We start from the raw sequence: 14,889 nt of genomic DNA, 5'->3' as shown, positions 1-14,889 counted from the left end.
ATTCTTAAATCAGGATGCATTTACTAGAGGAGTGAAATGCCGTAAGATATTATGTCTTGTTTTCTGCTTTTTGCTTAAAACAAGCAATATTATCTGCCAATGGGGAAAGAAAAATAATCTTGAATTAACATTATACTTTTCTTTACTTTTCTTTCCCCATTGCAAGATAATTTAGATTTATCTTTAGACTTTACAATCGCTATGACAATATTTTCAACAATTTTCCAAAACTCTTAACACAGTTAGCACTACATCCGTCTGTGTAAGCTATACTATTATCACATTTCTTGTTGCTTCAACACACAAAAAAATACAATTAACACACATTTAAAATGCTTGAACTTCTTTTACACACAAGCTCAAACAATGGATTTTTACTGCCGAATTTCCCAATGCTTGAACACTGTACGTTAGAACAGAGAACACATGTTCTGACCCTAACAGGCTAAAGTCAGGGTGAACCGCTGCTTATACTGTGAGCTGAAACACAGATATATCCCCTGTATTTATTCTGTTGTTACGGAGAAACAGCTGATTGAATTATGCAAATATATAATTAGAAGATGACTCTTTATTTATTCCTCTGGTGCTTTTTCTGTTCGTATATTTTGTATTTTCACATAATAAATGGCAGCTATATTGCATATTTTTGTTATCTTGCAGTAATGTCCTTTTGCAAATAAAGTCTTTATTTCAGCAATTCTGTCTCTGTCTTCGTTTTTCATTACATTAGCCGTACACTGTAAAGCACTCTGAGATGGGTCTTTTTTATTGAATTTCTGCAGCAAAAGACCTAAACCCAACAAAACAAAAATGTAGAGAGGCTTCAGAAGAAACTGCAGTGCAAAACCCAATCTATGATCAGTACACTATACCATCTGTTGTATAATACCTGACACATGTAAAATAATGCAGTTTCTGTACTTCCATCTGATGTCAGTGTTTTTATGACATCGTGCTGTGAGTGACTACATCTTCCTGGTGGACGAGAACATGTGTTAGTGTTTTGAAAAGTGATTGGATTTTGAGACATGTTTGCAGTGTTTTGGTAGACATGGTGTATTGTTGCTAGTGTATTATTGTATTTTGAAAAGTAGTGTTGGAGTTTAGTTTACAGTGTGTGATTTTGAGCATGAAATTAACTGTTCTGCCAATTGTGTGTTGTAGGTGTGTTGGTGCGTTAAGAGTTTTGGAAATTTGTTAAAAGTATTGAAAATATTGTCATAGCGATTGTAAAAAACTGTAATAGTATAGCTTACACAGACGGATGTAGTGCTAACTGTGTAAAGAGTTTTGGAAAATTGTTAAAAGTATTGAAAAATCTGTCATAGCAATCATACAAAAATGTAATTTTGATTTATTTCCCCAGAACACAAGAGACAATATCTTATCTTTTATGACATTTTACTACTTTAGTAAATGCATCTTGATTTAAGATTTTTTTATATTTGGACTGGAAACAAGACAAAGATACTGAGTAAGAAAAGCATTTTTTACAGTGTAGGGTTCGAGTCATTTCTAAAGCATAAAGAAAATCCCAATAAACATTGCCATCATTTTACAAATTGAAATGTCCAATATTGGAGCAGAATTCCAGGGTTTGTTTTTGGGTTTTATTTTTTTACACATAACTCTATACAAACAAGGAAAAAAGGTTTGAGGTCTGTAAGTGTTTCTGAAAGAGTCTCTCTCTTCTGCTCATTTATTTGATCAAAAATACAGTAAAAACAGTGAAATATTATTATAATGTAAATCATCTGTTTTCTATGTGAATATCTAGTAAAGTGTAATTTATTCCTGTGATCAAAGCTGAATGTTCAGCATCATTACTCCAGTCTTCAGTGTCACATGATCCTTCAGAAATCACTCTAATATGAGGATTTATGATCAAGAAACATTTATGATTATTATCAGTGTTGAAAACAGCTTCAAATTTTTGTGGAAACTGTATTTATTTAATTTTTTTCAGGATTCTCTGATGAATAAAACGTTTAAAAGAACAGCATTTATTTGAAATAGAATCTTTTGTAACATTATAAATGTATTTACTGTCACTTTTGATCAATTTAATGTGTCCTTGCTGAATAAAAGTATTGATTTCTTAAAAAAAAAAAAGAGGAATCTTACAGACCCCAAACTCTTAAACGGCAAAATAAATATTTCCACACAAACACACAGACTTGAGCTGAACAAGTTATTAAACTGAACTGAACTGATCTGAATCACGACACTATTTTAGAATATGCTGAATATGAATTTTTCTCATATTTGATGAAGTTTGCATCATTGATTCTGTTATTTTCCTGTATATTCTTGAAGCTGCTGTGAATCGATCTGAACTGTAAAGCGCTGTAGAAATAAAGCTTGACTCGATCATGAAGATGACACTGGATCTCTGCCAGAGGAATATCTGTCGCCTCACAACATTTCTCACTCAGTATCTGCAATTATTATCATATTAAGTGCATATGATTTTACAATGAGTGAATATGTGCTAAAATCATTTCTGTGGAATAAAGGCACAGATTATTGCAGCTTGAGAGGGTTTGAATGAACAGGGAAGTGATTGTCCATCTATTAATGATCCTCACAGACTGTGGGAACGTTGAGTTTGTCCTGCAAGCCTGAAAAACCTAGAAAGAACAGATTGAGTGTTATTTTGACTGCTGTGTGTGTGTGGTGAATCACCGCTGAAAACTCGTTATGAGTGAAAATGATTCACTTTCCCTTCTAAAGGTATCTGAGGCTTTAGCAACACAAAGTTCTGCTTCACAGTCTCTTCCAGAAACTCAAACATGATCAAAGTGAACTCAGCGCTGAGGATGAACACGAGTTGAGCTGCTGTCAGCCTGCGTTCGGCTCACACACACACGTTACAGAGAGAGAGAGAAGAGAAGAGGACGAGTTAGACGAGGCTGTGGCGCTTCTCTGGATATAAAACACCATTAAACAGATGAAGATCTGAGCGTGACATCAGGAGTTCGAGATGAACATCTGCCCTCTGTCACACACACACACACACACACACACACACACACACACACACACACACACACACACACACACACACACACACACACACACACACACACACGTCCTTTACGTCTTTACCATCACAATCTTCTCCAGTAACATCTGAATCTTTTATGTGTTCAGGGAATACTTCACCAGATATCTTCATCCACTCCCTTCATGTCCTCCAAAACAGTTCCAAGACTTTTCCCATCACACAATGATAATGGAAAAGCTATAAAAATTATAAAAAAGTATCATGTCTGTAGTTTATGTGATTGGTCCACATATACACTGCAAATATGTTCTTCCTCAGTGTTTCTGTCTCGTTTTCCAGCACTAATATTTAAACGCTCTTAAATCAAGACACATTTACTGGAGAAGCGAAATGACTGAAGATATTAAGACTTTAATGAAAAATGTGTCAAAACAAAGTGAGTTTGTGCTAATATCTGACAATGGAGTATGGGGTAAAATAGTCTTAATTTCTGACCCCATTGTCAGATATTTGTTCTTGTTTTAAACTCAAACTCACTTCATTTTGACACATTTTTCATTAAAGTCTTAATATCTTCAGTCATTTTGCATCTCCAGTAAATGTGTCTTGATTTAAGAATTTTTTTATGTTTGTTCCAAATCTATCACCATTTCAAACGTGTTATTGCACTATTTAATCAGAAAAAGGGCTGTGAATATGAACTGTTAATGAAGAAAGCATGACTTGTTTCATCTCTAGGTAAATCCCTGCCGCTGCTGGTTTAGTAATGATGCATTCCTGCAGGGCTGGACACAAAATAACATGACATTCCCAAATTTAAAACTAAAGGTTAATGCAAATAATGAAGCCTGTAGGGCGGACTGGTGTTCCCGTTAGCCGTGTGTGTGTCATGCTAATGTGGAGTAAACAGGTGTGTGTGACAGCAGGTGTGTGTGACAGCGGGTGACCTTCGAGAGCTCTCCTGTCCACATCGTTCTCTGTTCCTGCTGTTCCTGGGAACGAGCCGTCAGTGGAGATCATCTCTGCAAAGAGAACAGCGAGGCCTGACGTGTGTGCCCAGTTCGTCACACAGAAAGTTAATTTATGCAATGCAACCGTCGTAAATGTCACGACTCGCCACAAGCCCGCGGAGCTTCAGACATGAGATGAGCTTTACACCAAATATGAGACTCAAAGCCTGACTCAAAACTCATATAGATCAGACATTTGGTCTTTGATGACTTTTACTAAATCTCAGACAGACTGATGATGAAACACACAAAACATCATGTTCTTCCTCAGTGTTTCTGTCTCGTTCTCCAGCACAAATATCTAAACATTCTCAAATCAAGATACATTTACTGGAGAAGAAGGAAAATGACTGAAGATATTAAGTCTTTTACAATTAATGAAAAATAAGTTTGTGCTTAAAACAAGAACAAGTATCTGCCAATGGATTCAGAAATCAACTTAAAGGGTTAGTTCACAATTTTTTTTTAATTATGTCATTAATTACTCACCCACTGCGTAACACGATAATGAACCTCATTGGTTCTTGCAGAAGCTCAAACGTGCTACGTAACACGAGAATGAACCTCATTGGTTCTCGAGAAGCTCAAACGTGCTGCGTAACAGGAGAATGAACCTCATTGGTTCTTGAGAAGCTCAAACGTGCTGCGTAACAGGAGAATGAACCTCATTGGTTCTTGAGAAGCTCAAACGTGCTGCGTAACACCAGAATGATCCTCATTGGTTCTTGAGAAGCTCAAACGTGCTGCGTAACACGAGAATACACCTCATTGGTTCTTGAGAAGCTCAAACGTGCTGCGTAACACGAGAATGAACCTCATTGGTTCTTGCAGAAGCTCAAACGTGCTGCGTAACACGAGAATGAACCTCATTGGTTCTTGCAGAAGCTCAAACGTGCTGCGTAACACGAGAATGAACCTCATTGGTTCTTGCAGAAGCTCAAATGTGCTGCGTAACACGAGAATGAACCTCATTGGTTCTTGCAGAAGCTCAAACGTGCTGCGTAACACGAGAATAAACCTCATTGGTTCTTGCAGAAGCTCAAATGTGCTGCGTAACACCAGAATGATCCTCATTGGTTCTTGAGAAGCTCAAACGTGCTGCGTAACACGAGAATACACCTCATTGGTTCTTGAGAAGCTCAAACGTGCTGCGTAACACGAGAATGAACCTCATTGGTTCTTGCAGAAGCTCAAATGTGCTGCGTAACACGAGAATGAACCTCATTGGTTCTTGCAGAAGCTCAAACGTGCTGCGTAACACTAGAATGAACCTCATTGGTTCTTGCAGAAGCTCAAATGTGCTGCGTAACACGAGAATGAACCTCATTGGTTCTTGCAGAAGCTCAAACGTGCTGCGTAACACGAGAATGAACCTCATTGGTTCTTGCAGAAGCTCAAACGTGCTGCGTAACACGAGAATGAACCTCATTGGTTCTTGAGAAGCTCAAACGTGCAGATTTAACACGAGAATGAACCTCATTGGTTCTTGAGAAGCTCAAACGTGCAGATTTAACACGAGAATGAACCTCATTGGTCCTCGAGAAGCTCAAACGTGCTGCGTAACACGAGAATGAACCTCATTGGTCTTAAGAAGCTCAAACGTGCTGGTTAACACGAGAATGAACCTCATTGGTTCTCAAGAAGCTCAAATGTGCTGCGTAACACGAGAATGAACCTCATTGGTTCTTGCAGAAGCTCAAACGTGCTGCGTTAACACGAGAATGAACCTCATTGGTTCTCAGGAAGCTCAAACGTGCTGCGTAACACGAGAATGAAGCTCACTGGTTCTTGAAAAACTCAAACGTGCTGCGTTAACACGAGAATGAACCTCATTGGTTCTCAGGAAGCTCAAACGTGCTGCATAACACGAGAATGAACCTCATTGGTTCTTGCTGAAGCTCAAACGTGCTGCGTAACACGAGAATGAAGCTCACTGGTTCTCAAGAAGCTCAAACGTGCTGCATAACACGAGAATGAACCTCATTGGTTCTTGCTGAAGCTCAAACGTGCTGCGTAACACGAGAATGAAGCTCATTGGTTCTCAGGAAGCTCAAACGTGCTGCGTAACACGAGAATGAAGCTCATTGGTTCTCAGGAAGCTCAAACGTGCTGCGTAACACGAGAATGAAGCTCATTGGTTCTTGCTGAAGCTCAAACGTGCTGCGTAACACGAGAATGAAGCTCATTGGTTCTTGCAGAAGCTCAAACGTGCTGCGTAACACGAGAATGAACCTCATTGGTTCTTGCTGAAGCTCAAACGTGCTGCGTAACACGAGAATGAAGCTCATTGGTTCTTGCAGAAGCTCAAACGTGCTGCGTAACACGAGAATGAACCTCATTGGTTCTCAGGAAGCTCAAACGTGCTGCGTAACACGAGAATGAACCTCATTGGTTCTCAAGAAGCTCAAACGTGCTGCATAACACGAGAATGAACCTCATTGGTTCTTGCTGAAGCTCAAACGTGCTGCGTAACACGAGAATGAAGCTCATTGGTTCTTGCAGAAGCTCAAACGTGCTGCGTAACACGAGAATGAACCTCATTGGTTCTCAGGAAGCTCAAACGTGCTGCGTAACACGAGAATGAAGCTCATTGGTTCTTGCAGAAGCTCAAACGTGCTGCGTAACACGAGAATGAACCTCATTGGTTCTTGCAGAAGCTCAAACGTGCTGCGTAACACGAGAATGAACCTCATTGGTTCTTGATGAAGCTCAAACGTGCTGCGTAACACGAGAATGAACCTCATTGGTTCTTGAGAAGCTCAAACGTGCTGCGTTAACACGAGAATGAACCTCATTGGTTCTCAGGAAGCTCAAACGTGCTGCATAACACGAGAATGAACCTCATTGGTTCTTGCTGAAGCTCAAACGTGCTGCGTTAACACGAGAATGAACCTCATTGGTTCTCAGGAAGCTCAAACGTGCTGCATAACACGAGAATGAACCTCATTGGTTCTTGCTGAAGCTCAAACGTGCTGCATAACACGAGAATGAACCTCATTGGTTCTCAGGAAGCTCAAACGTGCTGCGTAACACGAGAATGAACCTCATTGGTTCTTGAGAAGCTCAAACGTGCTGCGTTAACACGAGAATGAACCTCATTGGTTCTCAGGAAGCTCAAACGTGCTGCATAACACGAGAATGAACCTCATTGGTTCTTGATGAAGCTCAAACGTGCTGCGTAACACGAGAATGAAGCTCACTGGTTCTTGAAAAACTCAAACGTGCTGCGTAACACGAGAATGAACCTCATTGGTTCTTGCAGAAGCTCAAACGTGCTGCGTAACACGAGAATGAACCTCATTGGTTCTTGCAGAAGCTCAAACGTGCTGCGTAACACGAGAATGAACCTCATTGGTTCTTGATGAAGCTCAAACGTGCTGCGTAACACGAGAATGAACCTCATTGGTTCTCGAGAAGCTCAAACGTGCAGATTTAACACGAGAATGAACCTCATTGGTTCTCGAGAAGCTCAAACGTGCTGCGTAACACGAGAAGGAACCTCATTGGTTCTCAAGAAGCTCAAACGTGCAGATTTAACACGAGAATGAACCTCATTTGGTTCTCAGGAAGCTGAAACGTGCAGATTTAACACGAGAATGAACCTCATTGGTCCTCGAGAAGCTCAAACGTGCTGCGTAACACGAGAAGGAACCTCATTGGTTCTTGCTGAAGCTCAAACGTGCTGCGTAACACGAGAATGAACCTCATTGGTTCTTGCTGAAGCTCAAACGTGCTGCGTAACACGAGAATGAACCTCATTGGTTCTTGCTGAAGCTCAAATGTGCTGCGTAACACAAGAATTAATCTCATTGGTTCTTGAGAAGCTCAAACGTGCTGTGTAACACGAGAATGAACCTCATTGGTTCTTGCTGAAGCTCAAACGTGCTGCGTAACACGAGAATGAACCTCACTGGTTCTCAGGAAGCTCAAACGTGCTGCGTAACACGAGAATGAAGCTCATTGGTTCTTGCTGAAGCTCAAACGTGCTGCGTAACACGAGAATGAACCTCATTGGTTCTTGCTGAAGCTCAAATGTGCTGCGTAACACCAGAATGAACCTCATTGGTTCTTGCTGAAGCTCAAACGTGCTGCGTAACACCAGAATGAACCTCATTGGTTCTTGCAGAAGCTCAAACGTGCTGCGTAACACGAGAATGAAACTCATTGGTTCTCGAGAAGCTCAAACGTGCTGCGTAACACCAGAATGAACCTCATTGGTTCTTGCAGAAGCTCAAACGTGCTGCGTAACACTAGAATGAACCTCATTGGTTCTTGAGAAGCTCAAACGTGCTGCGTAACACGAGAATGAAACTCATTGGTTCTCGAGAAGCTCAAACGTGCTGCGTAACACTAGAATGAACCTCATTGGTTCTTGAGAAGCTCAAACGTGCTGCATAACACGAGAATGAACCTCATTGGTTCTCAGGAAGCTCAAACGTGCTGCGTTAACACGAGAATAAACCTCATTGGTTCTCGTGAAGCTCAAACGTGCTGCGTAACACGAGAATGAAGCTCACTGGTTCTTGCAGAAGGTCAAACGTGCTGCGTAACACGAGAATGAACCTCACTGGTTCTTGCTGAAGCTCAAATGTGCTGCGTAACACCAGAATGAACCTCATTGGTTCTTGCTGAAGCTCAAACGTGCTGCGTAACACCAGAATGAACCTCATTGGTTCTTGCAGAAGCTCAAACGTGCTTTGAACACGAGAATGAAACTCATTGGTTCTCGAGAAGCTCAAACGTGCTGCGTAACACCAGAATGAACCTCATTGGTTCTTGCAGAAGCTCAAACGTGCTGCGTAACACTAGAATGAACCTCATTGGTTCTTGAGAAGCTCAAACGTGCTGCGTAACACGAGAATGAAACTCATTGGTTCTCGAGAAGCTCAAACGTGCTGCGTAACACTAGAATGAACCTCATTGGTTCTTGAGAAGCTCAAACGTGCTGCATAACACGAGAATGAACCTCATTGGTTCTCAGGAAGCTCAAACGTGCTGCGTTAACACGAGAATAAACCTCATTGGTTCTCGTGAAGCTCAAACGTGCTGCGTAACACGAGAATGAAGCTCACTGGTTCTTGCAGAAGGTCAAACGTGCTGCGTAACACGAGAATGAACCTCACTGGTTCTTGCAGAAGCTCAAACGTGCTGCGTAACACGAGAATAAACCTCATTGGTTCTTGCAGAAGCTCAAACGTGCTGCGTAACACGAGAATGAACCTCATTGGTTCTCAGGAAGCTCAAACGTGCTGCGTAACACGAGAATGAACCTCATTGGTTCTTGCAGAAGCTCAAACGTGCTGCGTAACAAGAGAATGCACCTCATTGGTTCTTGCTGAAGCTCAAACGTGCTGCGTAACACGAGAATTAACCTCATTGGTTCTTGCAGAAGCTCAAACGTGCTGCGTAACACGAGAATAAACCTCATTGGTTCTTGCTGAAGCTCAAACGTGCTGTGTAACACTAGAATGAACCTCATTGGTTCTCAGGAAGCTCAAACGTGCTGCGTAACACGAGAATGAACCTCATTGGTTCTCAGGAAGCTCAAACGTGCTGCGTAACACGAGAATGAACCTCATTGGTTCTTGCAGAAGCTCAAACGTGATGCGTAACACGAGAATGAACCTCATTGGTTCTTGCAGAAGCTCAAACGTGATGCGTAACACGAGAATGAACCTCATTGGTTCTCAGGAAGCTCAAACGTGCTGCGTAACACGAGAATGAACCTCATTGGTTCTCAGGAAGCTCAAACGTGCTGCGTAACACGAGAATGAACCTCATTGGTTCTCAGGAAGCTCAAACGTGCTGCGTAACACGAGAATGAACCTCATTGGTTCTCAGGAAGCTCAAACGTGCTGCGTAACACGAGAATGAACCTCATTGGTTCTCAGGAAGCTCAAACGTGCTGCGTAACACGAGAATGAACCTCATTGGTTCTCAGGAAGCTCAAACGTGCTGCGTAACACGAGAATGAACCTCATTGGTTCTCAGGAAGCTCAAACGTGCTGCGTAACACGAGAATGAACCTCATTGGTTCTCAGGAAGCTCAAACGTGCTGCGTAACACGAGAATGAACCTCATTGGTTCTCAGGAAGCTCAAACGTGCTGCGTAACACGAGAATGAACCTCATTGGTTCTTGCTGAAGCTCAAACGTGCTGCGTAACACGAGAATGAACCTCATTGGTTCTCAGGAAGCTCAAACGTGCTGCGTAACACGAGAATGAACCTCATTGGTTCTCAGGAAGCTCAAACGTGCTGCGTAACACGAGAATGAACCTCATTGGTTCTTGCAGAAGCTCAAACGTGATGCGTAACACGAGAATGAACCTCATTGGTTCTCGAGAAGCTCAAACGTGCTGCGTAACACGAGAATGAACCTCATTGGTTCTCAGGAAGCTCAAACGTGCTGCGTAACACGAGAATGAAGCTCATTGGTTCTTGCAGAAGCTCAAACGTGCTGCGTAACACGATAATGAACCTCATTGGTTCTCGAGAAGCTCAAACGTGATGCGTAACACGAGAATGAACCTCATTGGTTCTCAGGAAGCTCAAACGTGCTGCGTAACACGAGAATGAACCTCATTGGTTCTTGCAGAAGCTCAAACGTGATGCGTAACACGAGAATGAACCTCATTGGTTCTCGAGAAGCTCAAACGTGCTGCGTAACACGAGAATGAACCTCATTGGTTCTCAGGAAGCTCAAACGTGCTGCGTAACACGAGAATGAAGCTCATTGGTTCTTGCAGAAGCTCAAACGTGCTGCGTAACACGATAATGAACCTCATTGGTTCTTGCAGAAGCTCAAACGTGCTACGTAACACGAGAATGAACCTCATTGGTTCTCGAGAAGCTCAAACGTGCTGCGTAACAGGAGAATGAACCTCATTGGTTCTTGAGAAGCTCAAACGTGCTGCGTAACAGGAGAATGAACCTCATTGGTTCTTGAGAAGCTCAAACGTGCTGCGTAACACCAGAATGATCCTCATTGGTTCTTGAGAAGCTCAAACGTGCTGCGTAACACGAGAATACACCTCATTGGTTCTTGAGAAGCTCAAACGTGCTGCGTAACACGAGAATGAACCTCATTGGTTCTTGCAGAAGCTCAAACGTGCTGCGTAACACGAGAATGAACCTCATTGGTTCTTGCAGAAGCTCAAATGTGCTGCGTAACACGAGAATGAACCTCATTGGTTCTTGCAGAAGCTCAAACGTGCTGCGTAACACGAGAATAAACCTCATTGGTTCTCGTGAAGCTCAAACGTGCTGCGTAACACGAGAATGAACCTCATTGGTTCTTGAGAAGCTCAAACGTGCAGATTTAACACGAGAATGAACCTCATTGGTCCTCGAGAAGCTCAAACGTGCTGCGTAACACGAGAATGAACCTCATTGGTCTTAAGAAGCTCAAACGTGCTGGTTAACACGAGAATGAACCTCATTGGTTCTCAGGAAGCTCAAACGTGCTGCATAACACGAGAATGAACCTCATTGGTTCTTGCTGAAGCTCAAACGTGCTGCGTAACACGAGAATGAAGCTCACTGGTTCTCAAGAAGCTCAAACGTGCTGCATAACACGAGAATGAACCTCATTGGTTCTTGCTGAAGCTCAAACGTGCTGCGTAACACGAGAATGAAGCTCACTGGTTCTTGAAAAACTCAAACGTTCTGCGTAACACGAGAATAAACCTCATTGGTTCTCAGGAAGCTCAAACGTGCTGCGTAACACGAGAATGAAGCTCATTGGTTCTTGCAGAAGCTCAAACGTGCTGCGTAACACGAGAATGAACCTCATTGGTTCTTGCAGAAGCTCAAACGTGCTGCGTAACACGAGAATGAACCTCATTGGTTCTTGATGAAGCTCAAACGTGCTGCGTAACACGAGAATGAACCTCATTGGTTCTCGAGAAGCTCAAACGTGCAGATTTAACACGAGAATGAACCTCATTGGTTCTCGAGAAGCTCAAACGTGCTGCGTAACACGAGAAGGAACCTCATTGGTTCTCAAGAAGCTCAAACGTGCAGATTTAACACGAGAATGAACCTCATTTGGTTCTCAGGAAGCTGAAACGTGCAGATTTAACACGAGAATGAACCTCATTGGTCCTCGAGAAGCTCAAACGTGCTGCGTAACACGAGAAGGAACCTCATTGGTTCTTGCTGAAGCTCAAACGTGCTGCGTAACACGAGAATGAACCTCATTGGTTCTTGCTGAAGCTCAAACGTGCTGCGTAACACGAGAATGAACCTCATTGGTTCTTGCTGAAGCTCAAATGTGCTGCGTAACACAAGAATTAACCTCATTGGTTCTTTAGAAGCTCAAACGTGCTGTGTAACACGAGAATGAACCTCATTGGTTCTTGCTGAAGCTCAAACGTGCTGCGTAACACGAGAATGAACCTCATTGGTCTTGCTGAAGCTCAAATGTGCTGCGTAACACCAGAATGAACCTCATTGGTTCTTGCTGAAGCTCAAACGTGCTGCGTAACACCAGAATGAACCTCATTGGTTCTTGCTGAAGCTCAAACGTGCTTTGAACACGAGAATGAAACTCATTGGTTCTCGAGAAGCTCAAACGTGCTGCGTAACACCAGAATGAACCTCATTGGTTCTTGCAGAAGCTCAAACGTGCTGCGTAACACTAGAATGAACCTCATTGGTTCTTGAGAAGCTCAAACGTGCTGCGTAACACGAGAATGAAACTCATTGGTTCTCGAGAAGCTCAAACGTGCTGCGTAACACGAGAATGAACCTCATTGGTTCTTGCAGAAGCTCAAACGTGCTGCGTAACACTAGAATGAACCTCATTGGTTCTTGAGAAGCTCAAACGTGCTGCATAACACGAGAATGAACCTCATTGGTTCTCAGGAAGCTCAAACGTGCTGCGTTAACACGAGAATAAACCTCATTGGTTCTCGTGAAGCTCAAACGTGCTGCGTAACACGAGAATGAAGCTCACTGGTTCTTGCAGAAGGTCAAACGTGCTGCGTAACACGAGAATGAACCTCACTGGTTCTTGCAGAAGCTCAAACGTGCTGCGTAACACGAGAATAAACCTCATTGGTTCTTGCAGAAGCTCAAACGTGCTGCGTAACACGAGAATGAACCTCATTGGTTCTCAGGAAGCTCAAACGTGCTGCGTAACACGAGAATGAACCTCATTGGTTCTTGCAGAAGCTCAAACGTGCTGCGTAACACGAGAATGCACCTCATTGGTTCTTGCTGAAGCTCAAACGTGCTGCGTAACACGAGAATAAACCTCATTGGTTCTTGCTGAAGCTCAAACGTGCTGCGTAACACTAGAATGAACCTCATTGGTTCTTGAGAAGCTCAAACGTGCTGCGTAACACGAGAATGAAACTCATTGGTTCTCGAGAAGCTCAAACGTGCTGCGTAACACGAGAATGAACCTCATTGGTTCTTGCAGAAGCTCAAACGTGCTGCGTAACACTAGAATGAACCTCATTGGTTCTTGAGAAGCTCAAACGTGCTGCATAACACGAGAATGAACCTCATTGGTTCTCAGGAAGCTCAAACGTGCTGCGTTAACACGAGAATAAACCTCATTGGTTCTCGTGAAGCTCAAACGTGCTGCGTAACACGAGAATGAAGCTCACTGGTTCTTGCAGAAGGTCAAACGTGCTGCGTAACACGAGAATGAACCTCACTGGTTCTTGCAGAAGCTCAAACGTGCTGCGTAACACGAGAATAAACCTCATTGGTTCTTGCAGAAGCTCAAACGTGCTGCGTAACACGAGAATGAACCTCATTGGTTCTCAGGAAGCTCAAACGTGCTGCGTAACACGAGAATGAACCTCATTGGTTCTTGCAGAAGCTCAAACGTGCTGCGTAACACGAGAATGAAACTCATTGGTTCTTGCAGAAGCTCAAACGTGCTGCGTAACACGAGAATGCACCTCATTGGTTCTTGCAGAAGCTCAAACGTGCTGCGTAACACGAGAATAAACCTCATTGGTTCTTGCTGAAGCTCAAATGTGCTGCGTAACACGAGAATTAACCTCATTGGTTCTCGAGAAGCTCAAACGTGATGCGTAACACGAGAATGAACCTCATTGGTTCTCAGGAAGCTCAAACGTGCTGCGTAACACGAGAATGAACCTCATTGGTTCTTGCAGAAGCTCAAACGTGATGCGTAACACGAGAATTAACCTCATTGGTTCTCGAGAAGCTCAAACGTGCTGCGTAACACGAGAATGAACCTCATTGGTTCTCAGGAAGCTCAAACGTGCTGCGTAACACGAGAATGAACCTCATTGGTTCTTGCTGAAGCTCAAACGTGCTGCGTAACACGAGAATGAACCTCATTGGTTCTCAGGAAGCTCAAACGTGCTGCGTAACACGAGAATGAACCTCATTGGTTCTTGATGAAGCTCAAACGTGCTGCGTAACACGAGAATGAACCTCATTGGTTCTCGAGAAGCTCAAACGTGCTGCGTAACACGAGAATGAACCTCATTGGTTCTCAGGAAGCTCAAACGTGCAGCGTTAACACGAGAATAAACCTCATTGGTTCTCGAGAAGCTCAAACGTGCTGCGTAACACGAGAATGAACCTCATTGGTTCTCGAGAAGCTCAAACGTGCTGCGTAACACGAGAATGAACCTCATTGGTTCTCGAGAAGCTCAAATGTGCTGTGTAACACGAGAATGAACCTCATTGGTTCTCGAGAAGCTCAAACGTGCTGCGTAACATGAGAATGAACCTCATTGGTTCTCAGGAAGCTCAAACATGCTGCGTAACAGGAGAATGAACCTCATTGGTTCTCGTGAAGCTCAAACGTGCTGCGTAACACGAGAATGAACCTCATTGGTCTTAAGAAGCTCAAACGTGCTGTGTAACACGAGAATGAA

Source organism: Squalius cephalus (assembly GCF_949319135.1).
Source record: "Squalius cephalus genome assembly, chromosome: 5".
NCBI classification, from domain to species: domain Eukaryota; kingdom Metazoa; phylum Chordata; class Actinopteri; order Cypriniformes; family Leuciscidae; genus Squalius; species Squalius cephalus.
This window is presented reverse-complemented; position numbering follows the sequence as displayed.